The 13,087-nt window shown below is 43.3% G+C and overlaps 1 long non-coding RNA gene across 3 annotated transcripts; it reads right to left on the bottom strand.

Annotated features, from left to right (window-relative positions):
* Nucleotides 1-8,751: 8,751 nt before the first annotated feature.
* Nucleotides 8,752-11,338, bottom strand: LOC109767991 (uncharacterized). Of its 3 annotated transcripts, none has more exons than XR_005769144.3 (4): nt 11,085-11,338; nt 10,753-10,876; nt 9,941-10,058; nt 8,752-9,354 (listed from the first exon to the last, which is right to left on the bottom strand). It is a non-coding gene; the product is annotated as an uncharacterized lncRNA (long non-coding RNA). The 3 variants fall into 3 exon arrangements; XR_005769145.3 differs by having other exon boundaries at nt 8,752-9,327; nt 10,753-10,905; XR_002233941.4 differs by having other exon boundaries at nt 10,753-10,905; nt 11,085-11,336.
* Between the last annotated feature and the right edge of the window lie 1,749 nt (nt 11,339-13,087).

The raw sequence follows: 13,087 nt of genomic DNA on the forward strand, positions 1-13,087 counted from the left end.
AGTGTTATACTGTTTCTTATGACATACCATGATTGGTCCTTTAATAATGGCTGGTACTTCTCCCTTTGCAATACAATATGAGATATATGATACATTAGCACAATACTTTGCAATGGTAACAGTGGCATATAATACCACTCAAGTTTCACTCGTGAGTTGAATCTACGTATGAAACACCTTCCAAGTTTTGATTTTTGTTACGACTATTCAATTATTATTCCAAATTGTATTAGTTATATTAAAAAACACTCCTACAAGGCCCTTTTGTTATAGATCTAACAACCAGCATAAATATAACTTCCATATAAGCTCTTTACGAAAGAAAGTAGAACACTATTTATCCCATATTTATATTCAAATATTGGACACATCATACATCAATGCTAGGAATATATATAGAGTGGCCACATGCATAATATTTTGGGGAGGCACACTTGCACGTTTGTGTATATTCATCTAGCCAGGCAATTCGGTTGTGATACTTTATCTGATCTATCCACTAATAGACATTCATGTGCTCCCCGTGTTTATCCTTCTCGAGAATTTGCCAAAAAAAATTGTCTTGATGAGGTTTACAAATTCGAAGACTCTGTTATGAAAATTTAGTAAACCAAGAAACATGCACATATTGTGTTCATATGTTACCATCCTTGTCATGAGACAAGAAAGGTATGGCCCAACAAGTAAAGCAACGGTTATCACAAGAGAAAATGTAGCACTATACTAATCTGCTATATCAAAAATAATGAAATTAAAAAATTCCTAGTGGGGGTTCTCTCTTCCATATATATAGGGCATTAGATCATTCTTCCCACATGGCTAAATTTCCAATGCGACGATGACAACACCAACACCATTATTGTGTGTTCCACAAGAATCTACACCCCCTCTCAAAGTGAGAAGATGGATACATCAATCTTATCAACAAAACATCTAGTTATATCCCACATGCTGATCTATGCTCAACTAAAACATTTACAAACAATGAACATGGATACACCCGTCCTTGTGTTGGGAATAACAAAAGCATGATGCATAGTGGATTTATATAATAATAAAGCGAGACATGATCATACCAATGGGCCAAAGATCTAACTACGCTAGCATAGATCAGATATACTTTTAGGCTTACCAAGCATCGTGGATCAATGTAATCTTGATGGATATGAATATTAGACCTCTTCAAGGGGCATTCGATTCAACAGAGAATATGAGAGTAGAGATCAATGTGGTTTAAATGAAGGCCATCATGGTTGGTTGCCGCCGCGGTGCTCGGTGGACTTCGCAAGATTCTGGGGTTATAAAGGGGTCAGAAAGGGGAAAACCCTAGGTTTTGAATGGGGTGGGACTTGGGAGAAGAAAGGAAAGTCCATGCTTAATTTTTCCAGGCCCATCATCATCGGTGGAACAATATCAATCTCGCTAGGCCCAATTCCAGGCCCGCCAGTTTTTTTTCACATGTCAATGGTAAGACTTCTACTGAGGGTCTATTTTCGGCCACTTGGTTGATGGTGTTCCATAGAGGGTTGATAGTATTTCTTGTTTAAAATCATAAGGCTAAATAAGTTGATTTACGTTCATCTAGCTAGTATGTATTTTTACTATTGGTTGCTAATGATGATGCTTCTCCTTAGACATAGTTCCTAAAGATAAATTTGGAAAAATCAACACACTTTAAAAGTAAAGATGGGTATTTTTGAAAATGAAGATTCTATGACATGCATTTAAATTCTAAGTTGTCATACTCTCCCTTGACTTGCACAATAACACTGCTAATAGATGTACTCTACCTTAGCCTCCACAATAACATTGGCTTGATGTACTATTTAGAAGGAATACACAAAATTACATTTGCTCAGAGAATAGTTTTAACTGCCTTCTTAATTAACATCAATATTTTAGTTGCACAGTATGCCTCACTCTAGGAAGAATGTACCATTGTGAACCCTTATGCTTGGATTTCATATTTAATCATTTTTCCTCGAAGTGCATTGAACACCCTTATATCCTTCGTCAAGTGATGGGTATCACTGGACTTCGACAATTACATCTCTCATCTGGTACTTTGACTATGATTCTTTGGTAATTTACATATTGTTACATGTATATTTTGGTTGTAAAATGCCAATGACTGTAGCGTTGGAACTTTGCTCACCTGTACGGTCGTGCCTGGATCAGTATTGTGCGCATCCCACCATGATGTGGATCTGCATGTCAAGGGCGGTGTGTGGCGTGGTTGGGCAGGGTATAGCAGGATACATGTTCTTGTCGGTGATGAAAGCACGAAGGAGAGCGTAAAGGTGTTGGTGCTGGTTGTCGTGTCAATGGTGCAAATGACGGGATAGTGGCATCTGATGTGGTTGAGTACACCTTGTAGCCGGTTATGAGGACAAACGAGAAGATCTAGGTGCAGCTGAAGCCGAACAAGTATTACCGGAGCTACCTCCACATTGCCTGGAGCCTAAATTAGAGGGCCTATGCATTCATTTATTGTCTTGATTTCATGACTGTTCAACAAGTTTTATGGATTATCTTTTTATGAGCAAGGTTTTCCGTTTTTAGTCCTTAACACACAAGTTGTATTGCATTATGAAATGAGTATATCTATTATTGTTTATGTGATCGGTGTAATTTTACAAATACTATGTATGATCTAAACAATGGATGAAAATCAGTTTTAGTTGACATAATATTTGAAGTTATGGCAAAATTGTACAACATCCAATATAGTTTATAAATTTGCCCGATTGTTATCATTTATATTATTCAAGACGTGAGTTGCACATGCACGCTCACTAGTATTAAATAATTCAAAATGTAGTACGCACATATACTCTACTGATCTGTGGTACCGTGCTGGAGGTCGGTTGTTTCCCTGTATTTTTTGCCTTGTTCCACTTGTTTTCAATTTTGTTCTAGAAAAAAAGTATTTTTTCTTCTTCTGTTTGGAGCTAAACTTGTAAGTTTTAATTGTGATGGTTGGGTTCTGTTGTGGTTTTTGTAGGAGGCAGGGGCTGGTGGAAGAAAAGATGCGCAAGAGGTGTGAGGAAGAGGAACTACTAAATTATCCACTCAGGCTATGCACAAGGGCATACTTCTAGAGAACTATAATGATATGTTTGAATTAGTAACTCAGGCCATGCACAAAAGTTCATCCTATATTTAAATAAGGTGTATCTTATTTTTAAATAAGATCATTGTATATTAAATAATATTCAATATATATATATATATATATATATATATATATATATATATATATATATATATATATATATATATATATATATGACAAATGTTTCCTACAAGCAGTGGTAGTTACCATCACTTGCTTTTTGTATGTTGTATGTAGTATCTATCGAAACCGAGAATACGTACGTGTAGTATGTAGTATATATACTAATTTTTAGGTAGTATGTATTATGTTTTGAGTATGCTCTTTTTTACGTACAAATATGTACGTATTTCTCAAATATAACAAAAACTATGGGCTCATATGCAATTTGTTCATGCAACTTGCTTTGAAATGTCTTAGATATAGTATACGAACATATTTAAGAAAATAAAATAGTATATATAGTTCCACATGGTAGTATATGAGATATGTGGGATAACTACCACCGGATGGTAGGATGGATTTTCCATATATATATAGGGGGATTGACTATTCGTCACCCTGAGTAACAACTTGTTATTTTTCACCCCAGCCAAACCACACGGTACACGGAAGAAACAAAAGAAACAGAGTTTGGGGCGTAAATTTACCTCACGTATGGCCCTATGCCAAAAAAAGGACGGCAGGACTTTTTTCTTTTCTTATGGCATATGGAAAGAACCGTAAGACTTGCGAGGTAAATTTACCTCACGCATCTATATACTGCTAAAATAATTGGAAGAAGACCAGATCGTGGGAGGGCTCTGCCATTTTCCGAACGATCTCCACCAGTCCACCGCCGCTATGCCCGACCAGTTTCGCACGCAGCCGCGGCGGTTCCCCTTCTCCAGAGGCCAGCGGACCAGGTCACTCTGTCCCTGCGGCCGCGAACCTGCTCCGGTGGATTTGCAGAAGAGAAGAGGTCGTCCCACCAGCGGGATCGAGTTCAACGGAAGCGAGGACGTCAAGTCTGACCTCGACCTTAGTGCCAGGGCGCTCGGTCGTGTCGACGCGCTCCGCGAGCTCGGGGACTGTATTTCTCTCCTCTCCCACCCCTCACCTCGCTGATTGAAAGGAACGCGAGATTTCATAGGCCATCGAGTCATCATGGTCTATGCATCATCGACCTCCTCTTAAGTTTGGTCGCTCCTCCTACTTCATGCGTCCATGAGCTCGAGGTCTGCCCCTTGCCGATCTCGAACATGGACGATTCCATTCCCCTGGTGATATTTCTACCTATTTTGGATATACTGAAGCTTTTTTGTTATGTCAAGGGGGCATCTTTGTGTGTTACGAGATTGATATCTTTATGATGGGGCAATTACTTTTAAGGAATTACTCGAGCCTGTTGTAATGGGAGTATAATAAAATTACCATGTTATGTGAAATTAAAATGCTTATGCTAAGGTTTGGTAATACCAGAATCTGTCCTGCTGCGCGTGCCACAATGCTAGCATGGCTGCGACCTCAGCATCTAGCTACTTGCAGTTTTTCTTCAGCTTGTAGTTTGGGTACTGCTAAATGTTAATTTGGTTGGCTAAGTTCTTCTATTGTTTCCTGATTTTCATGGGGATACCAATATCCAATTCAAGAAGAAAGGTATTCGTCTCCAACTAGTGTTCTTTCTTGATGTTGTTCCCGTAAATTTGTTCAGTGTAATCTTTTTGTTATAGGGATCCAGGCGAGGCCTCACTATATAAGTAAACTCTAGTTACTGTCATCAATGATGATGAATTCCATCAAAACACACTATTTTTTCCTCTACAGAATTCCCCTTCTGTGAATCGAGTTTAGTTATATAGCCTGATTGCCTTGTCAAACTAAATGAATTTTCCTTATCGTTTTTTGGAAGGTATGGAGAATCTTTTTGTTCTAGAATATAGCAAATCTCGCTGTAAATACACTTGTATTGTTCAGAAAGGTTCTTGTTCTGTTATTCAGACTCATACCTGCAGCTAGTAGCTCTTTCAAACATTATTATAATGTTTCTACTTAACGTAGATTCTGGAGGTGCTGCTAAATTTTCCTGCTAGAGATACAAGAAATTAGTTTGGGGAATTATGTATGTTTAGAATGCATATGTGACTTTCCTATCATCTAGATATAGATTTAAAGTAGATATACCTCATGTTCGAGTTGATGTAAAATACTTCACGTACTTCTTGCAAAGTTTCCTATCAATTTGAGCTGCTTGTGTACCACCATTGATTTTCATAAAAAAAAGGGAAAATGTCATTAATTTTCAGTTAGAAATTATATCACCAAAGGCATCCCAGGCATGCCACTGTCCAGAATTGAAAGAAGATGATAAAATGTTAGTCCTCAAAAAATGTATTGATGAATTTCCACAATTAGTTATGCATATTAGCTGCTGCTTCAGTTTTCTTGTTTTCTTTTACAATCTGCAAGGAACTCAAAAGACAGTTGTACATTTGCTCACCTGCATCCTAGCCCATATATTGTTTAGGCAATACATAATGGAATAACTTGCAGTTTCTGTATAGGTTTGGATAGAAATTCAAGTACATTTGTTGAAGACTAAAAGCTTATCAATCAATTGGATGCTGAATTTTTTAGTTCCGAAATAGCTAGCTCTCTCCCTGCAAAAGAAAATGAAGTAGTTAGCTCTCATATGAACGTGTATTTATATCTTCCGGCTCTATTATGCATTGATCTAACTAGAAGCTTCGTTTAGTTGGCTGGCCATTGCCTTCAGTTTGAGATTTATGATGATACTACTTGTTTTTGAAACGAGGCAAAAGATTTGCCATTTTCATTGATTAAGCAGAAGAGAATTGCCCGGTTAATTAACGGGGACCCGGGCGAAAACCGTCACAACACGCCCACACAAAGGGCACATCGGCCGACCTGGCACCAACAAGACCACACACACCGCCGAGGAGAGGACACCGTCGAGGTTGCCTGCAATGTCATCGTCATCACCTCTCCCCGAGCAGGCGACTCCGACTTTGGCGCTGACGACCCGTCAAGACCCCTCCGAACGACGACACCCGAGGACCTCATTGGCCAAAGCCAAACAATTGGCTGAGACGTCGAAGACCGGCAGCTCCGATTTTGTTGATGCGCTTCATGGGAGAAAGTTGCAAGCCTCGTACCGACCTAGTCCATCGCAACCTCCGGAGAGCACTGTCCGCTGAAACCGCCCTCATGGAGGCATCGTTGCCGCAGGGGCCCCGCCACGAGCAGCTCCGACTTCTCTGTCACAGCGAGAAGCAAACATAGGCACACCCATAGGTGCACCGGACTGCCGACATCAGAAGGACCAGCCGCGACCCAGCTCCACGCGCCACCATCGTCGTTGCCGCACGAGTCGCAACGCCAACACCTCGCATCACCGGTTGGGCACCAGCCAACCGTGATATCGTGTGTGTCCAGCCCAAGGGAAGCACAAAGAGGGATCACCGATCTTCAAAGCAACGCCCCAAAGGAGGAAAACGCCGCAGGGACGACGTCGTTGCCCGACCCAGCCGGGTCTAGGCTTTCACCCGAAGAGCTCGATCTGGAAGTAGATGCTGCGCATAACACGACGGCGCCTCCAAGAAGGATAGCGACGCCCACGGGCACCGCCGCCGCCGGCCGACAATACCGGCAAGGCTTTCGCCTGAAGCAGCGCAGACCATCACCTCCACGCAGTCGGCCAAGGCCGACAGCACCTCCGCTGACCCGCACACACCTGACGCAGCGGTCGCGCCGCCGCCACGCAGGGCCACCTCAAACCTCGAAGCCTGCGAGAACCAGCAGATCTGGCACCCACCTCGCGCTGCACCACCACACAGCCACAGACCCTCCTCGCAACACCGGAGCCGGGGGGAGGACTGCCACACCATCCCGAAACCTGCCAGGGCCAGCTACCGAGCCCAAAGGAACGAAGCCGTAGCCCCAGCCGCACTGCCCAGCCACATACAGCCACCAGCCCGGAGCACCAAGCCGGCATGGCCTCCCACCACCGTGGAAGAGCTGGATCCGGTCGCAGCCGGCAGATCTGACGAGCTGCAGCCACCGGATTGCTGAGAGAGTATACGGTATTTGCAGTTTTTACCTTAAATATTACTTTCCTTTTTAACCTTAAAATTCAGTACAGTACTTAGTATACTCCTTATTCCTTCTTTTCTGTTGGGTTATTGTCTCCAGAATACTATTTTATAGGGTGTTGTCACTAGAGGAAATTTTAGTGGAAAACCCAATTTATTTCTTACTCTAGTTATCTATGTGTTGATTTCATGTTTGAAATGTTGGGCGTTCAAATTACCAAAGCTTCAGATGTTTGACCCATCAGCTATGTGCTATAGGGCCTTCATATACATGTTATTTAGCTTAAGATGAGATATGCATACGTTCATTGTAGGTGGCAACTTAATCAAGTAATTCAGTATGAACTAATAGAACGCAGGGGGTTCTACAGATGCAGCAGCATCAAGGATTGTGTTGCGTGGAAGCACGTGGAGCAGTATTGCAGTAAAGCCGGGATGCTCATGTCACCTACTAAGAACGAGCAAAATCACAACCATGTGTAACTGCTCGACCGGTCAATGCTACCGGTGAATTCAGAAGCAGCCTAACTGAAGCTGCCAGTGCCATAAGAGATGAAGAACTCTGAATTTTTATGCCATGAATTGAACATGTCATTCAGCTCCTCTCTGGTTATTCAGTGTGATACAAGATCTGAATGCGAGCAAAATTAGTAATAGGAAGGCAAAGATTTCACCGCCATCTTTTTCATGATGTATAGTGAGTACTTGATTGGGGTAAATGCATTTACCTTTTGAAATATTCTGTCGATAAAATCGATCCATGTGAATGCTTGTCAAATTTCCTTGTAGAGGTACCATTGGATGTTTATTCTTCTAATTTGTGCGTGTTTTTCAGCAGATTGTGATAGGCTTTTCAACAACTGTCTTTGTTGAGTGTATCCGAGAAAAATCTTGTTTATTTCTTGGTTTGGGATATTCTTCCTGTTTGTATCTTCCTCCAATATTTTGCCTGTTGGTTGTCTACCAGATCATCTTGTTGGCTATAGACCCCACACAAAAAGATTTCTGATATGCTAATTCAGAATGCACTATTTCTTTGAATACTGTCAATGCCAAGGAACCTTCTCAGTTCTCGTCTTCAGTGTTCTGCGCGAGTTAAGTTCCATCCATTCAATTTTGTGGCAGTATAGTACCTACAATATGATAGTATGCGTCTTGGTTCTTCTCTGACAGAAAAACTCGCTTATACAGGATTAAGGAGCTCTGCTTAGGACGACAATATGTTGTATTAGATGAAGGATGTAGGAAGTCTTGTTTTTTAGTGTACAAGAAAAGATGAAGGATGCAGTAAATCGCAAGCCAATGGTGTAGTGATCAAACTGTAGATGCTGACATGTTTTGTATTGAGAGGATCTAGTGTCTACAGGATCACATGGATGTTTTGAAAGCAGGTCTACGTACTTCTTTTATTATAAAGAATTCAAATATGTTATTGTTTCTCTGATTCCTTTCAAAAATAAAATATGAAATATTGTGTAATCTGGAAATAAAGAGAAAAGACTCTGAAATTCTCTGTTTCCAACGAAAATTTAGTAACACATTGCAAGACAAAATAAGATCCACTATATTAAGAAGTACAGTTCATGCATACACCAAAATCCATCCAAATAAAATCAGAAATTCTCTGAATTTTTAGTATACCACATACACCACTAGCACGCAAATAACTTTAACTAATTCCTCTGAGCTGCAAAATATCTCAACTAATCAGGATGACCTCCAACTCACAAACCTCCAATCTGACCAAAGAATCACCGCCGGTCCCAATATCAATCACCTCTTCTGTCCCGGTGGGATCATCTTTGGAATTCTTCCCTCCTGTACTAGAGGGGTCATCTTTAGTCTCTTCACATATACACGCAGCAGGGTTGGCATAGAATTTGCCTTTTGTATGGAAATATGGAAAGAGCGCATTGAGGGCTTGTATGGAAATATGGAATCAACTCATCTTTGCTTGCGAACTACTTCATACTAGTGTAGTGTCAAAAAGCGTCTTACATTATGGGACGGAGGGAGTATCTAAGTATTGAGATGTGAAACTATTCATACATGTAAGTTTTGCATCGCATGCAAATGGCACCTTGCTCTCTCCTCTCCTTTCCTGCGCCCCATAGTAACACCCTAAAGGCAAGCATATCACTTTCAAATCTGCCATAAAGCCATGGAACACATGTTGATAAAAAACAAAATCATAAAGATGCATGCTGTAATATTTTACAAACAAAATATTATTTCACTTTCTTCTTTTCTTTTGATTAATTAGCCAATTAGCCTTCATAAATTTGGTGCTCCATTATATTTTAGATAAAGATAAGAGAACTCGTTGGCTCTGAAAGGCAACTAAATGATAATCACTAAATTGTACTGGCATTTTCTGTACTTGGATAAATAAAATTCATGCTTCATTCCTTCCAAAAGAATGAAGCGGGGAATATCCTCAAACTAGAAATGTCAAAACAATGTTTCTCAGTGGGAAAAAATTGGGGTGCTAATAAAAAACAATAGATGGCCACAGGCAACATACGAGAAGAAACTAAATACTGAGACAGAGTCCAGGTCTCTTCTATTTTTCGATGAACTAATAAGTCATATCATGGTATGAAGTGAGTCATGCACAACCACATCAGCCATGCTACATTTTCCAATGAAATGTCAGTTTTGTCCACAGATACAAACTGCGCAAGTTGCATGCAGCCTTCTACAAATTACTTGCAAATGTACAAGGGTAACTTACTTTTTATCCTTGTTAGCTTAAAAAGGACACCACAGCTTCACTATGACTCTCATACAAGCTAAGCTTCACAACAATTTCTCCAACAGTATAGTATGTGTCACCTCAGCAGCTTGGATATCTAATGAGGACAGAAAGGAAGCATCAGGCAACCAAAACAAAAGAATGACACCTCTGCAGCTTCAGAATTAATTAGTACCAATTAAAGAAAGACACAGAGCATCATGCCTACCTTTTGTTTTAGATGGTAATGCCCCTTTTTGACTATATATATGCTAGCTAGCTTTTGCCGGTCTCAAAAAGAAGCATCAAGCATTCAGGCAGTCACATGCATATTTCTTATAAATTGTGGAGCATTAATGTTTCTGTATCTTTTGATACATATACATGGAGTTTAATTTTCTCCTGTTATCAAATACGCAGTGAAAAACTACCAACGTACAACTACTAATTATATGAGAAAATCATCATCCAACCTAATAGCTACAAATTACAAGTAAGCAATCCATCATGTTTAATTAAACACAGGTAGACATGTCATCATACTTGATTAACCCTATTTAATTTCTTTCTCCCCTGTAGCAAGTAGAGAGCCTACACTGGAATAGGAGTTCTCTCCTAAAAAAAAATGATGCAGCCTCCATCAGGAAAGAGGAACAACTAATTAAGCACCCTCCAATTAAATTTCACTTTATCTTCTTTCCATGAGAAATTAATTGATTAAAGAGGGACTAGTCCAGTTCATCGAAAGTCAGTAAGGCTCAAAGAAAGGAAGGGACGATTAATCTAAAGCAGAGAAGAGACAGAGCTACCACCTTTGGCTGGATCAAAGAAGATAACCTTGTGTTTTCCTCCTCAGGAGCCTTGTGCTACTTCTCTTTTCTTTGATAAGAATACCATTGCCGTCCAGCTTCTTCTAATCTCCCTCGTCAGCAGTTCCTTTCAGCATCCCGTTGTCCAGAGTCAAGCTAATTAAATTTCTATCAATCTCAGAGCTTAGAAAGCATAAGCGTGCAGACGTCTAAATAAAGAGACGGAGGAGGAACTTTTACAATCCAATTTGTAAGCATCAATCTCCAAGAAGGAAGAAATCAAGGGAGAACCAGACCAAGGAGAATTTTTTTACTAGGTTAGAGAGAGAGCAGACCATACGGAGGAGGGCAGTCACCGCCGTCTTCTTGTCGCTGGCGCCTTCTCCGACAGAGGAGGGTTGGATTTGCAGTGGCCGGCGCCGCCGCAGCCCAAATCGCCGTCCCCGCCGCCCCTGCACCGCGGCCGCCGCCACTATCGCCTGCTCCTAATCGCCAAGTGTACGGGGGAGAGGAGGACAGGGGCGACAAAAATCTCCGCCGAGCATCACGTCGTCGATCCCCACCGCTCACCGCGCTCTCCACGTAAAAAGTAGAAACCGCTCGCAGGTGAGCACCTAATTAGCGAATGCATCGAGGAGTGGGCTGGCTCCTCCCAGCGTCAAGGTAATCTTACGAAGGTACTGATCACAATTTTACATCGGTCCCTAATCCTGCGTGTTAGAGTAGTCATTATGGTATACGACTTCTAGTCCATGTCAGTTTTGTACCCCTACCTCAAGTCGGTTTGTACCCTCTTATATACTCTTGTATGCCTCACCAAATCATCAATAAACAACAGTTTTATTCAGCTTTCATGGTATCAGATACCGGTCCCAGGGTTTAGGGTATGGCTCCGCCAACGCCAACACCGTCGCCGCCGCCGGCTACTTCGAGCGCCGGGCCGCACTCATCGCCAAGGCTGCCAACGCCGCGGCCGCTTCTCTCTCGGCCCTCACCATAGCTCCACAAAACTACCCTGCACCCATCCTCGCCGCACCAATATCTCTTGCTGACACAATCTCCGACGTCAGCCCCTACATCCCCATAGTTCTTGATCTCGCCGCCCACAACTACTATCATTGGAGACATCTCTTCGATCTCCACCTCGGCCGCTGCAACCTGCGCTCGCATGTCGCCGCCAACTGTCTTCCCCGCCCCGACGATCCGCAATGGTTGAAAGACGATCTCGCGATCGTCCAGTGGTTCTACACCCGCATCACCACCGAGATCTTCAACATGCTCGATCACGACGGCGCCACCGCTGCCAACATCTGGCACTCCCTCCGTCAGCTCTTCCGAAGCAACACCGACGCTCGGAAAAACGCTCTCCACACCGAGCTTCGCAATATGGTGCAAGGAGACGCCCCGGTGAACCTGTTCTGCCAGCGCGTTAAGACCATTGGTGATGAGCTCCGCGAACTCGGCGATACAGTTAGCGACTCACAGCTAATCAATATCGTCGTCGTCGGCCTCAGCGAAGACTTTGACAAGCAAGCCTCGTTCATACCGATGATACGGCCCCCTCCTACCTTCGCTGAAGTTCGTTCCTTGCTACAACTCGCGGCGGAAACACAAGCTCGCAAGGACTCTCGCCCCAAGGTCTTTCATGCTGCGGCTCGTCCTCCTCTGTCGTCTACACCAGCGCCGCCTTCCAGGCCGGCTCCTGCCGCCGGGCCGTCCGCATCGTCATCTGTTCAACCGCCCTCAGGCTGGCGTCCTAGTCCGAACTACCGCGGCAAAAACCCTATCTACAGGCCGCCGTCGACTCGTTCGGTTCCGCCTACGACATCACCAGCACCGAGTCCTGCACCACCCACCAGTGCTCCATCTGCGGTTGCATGGCGGCCTCCTCATGATCCTTGGACGGGGCTTGTTCAAGCATGGCCCATGCCCTGGTCCGCTCCGTCCACCCTCGGTGCTCCGCCGGCATACTCAGGTGCCTGGCAACCCGGCCTTCGGCCGCCTACTGGTGCTCCCGGGGTTCTCAACCCCCGACAGCCGGCCAATGCCTATCACGCCGCCCCGACGTATGCTCCTTATGGTCATTACACCAGCGACGGCGGCGCCTACTACACACCTCAGCCGGCCCTGCTCCCGACGCCACCCCCACCACAGCCGGCCAATGCCTACTACACTCCCGAGCTGGCCCTACTGCCTTCACCATCGTATCCGCCGGCACTGCTTCCGACGCCACCCTCACCTGCGACGCTGAGCTGGGATCAAGCTGCCTTTCTCCAGGCCATGAATAACTTTGCTGCACAAGGAAACTCAGGTACGGATTGGATCTTTGATTCAGGGG

The sequence above is a fragment of the Aegilops tauschii genome, chromosome 2 (assembly GCF_002575655.3).
Source record: "Aegilops tauschii subsp. strangulata cultivar AL8/78 chromosome 2, Aet v6.0, whole genome shotgun sequence".
Lineage (NCBI taxonomy): Eukaryota > Viridiplantae > Streptophyta > Magnoliopsida > Poales > Poaceae > Aegilops > Aegilops tauschii.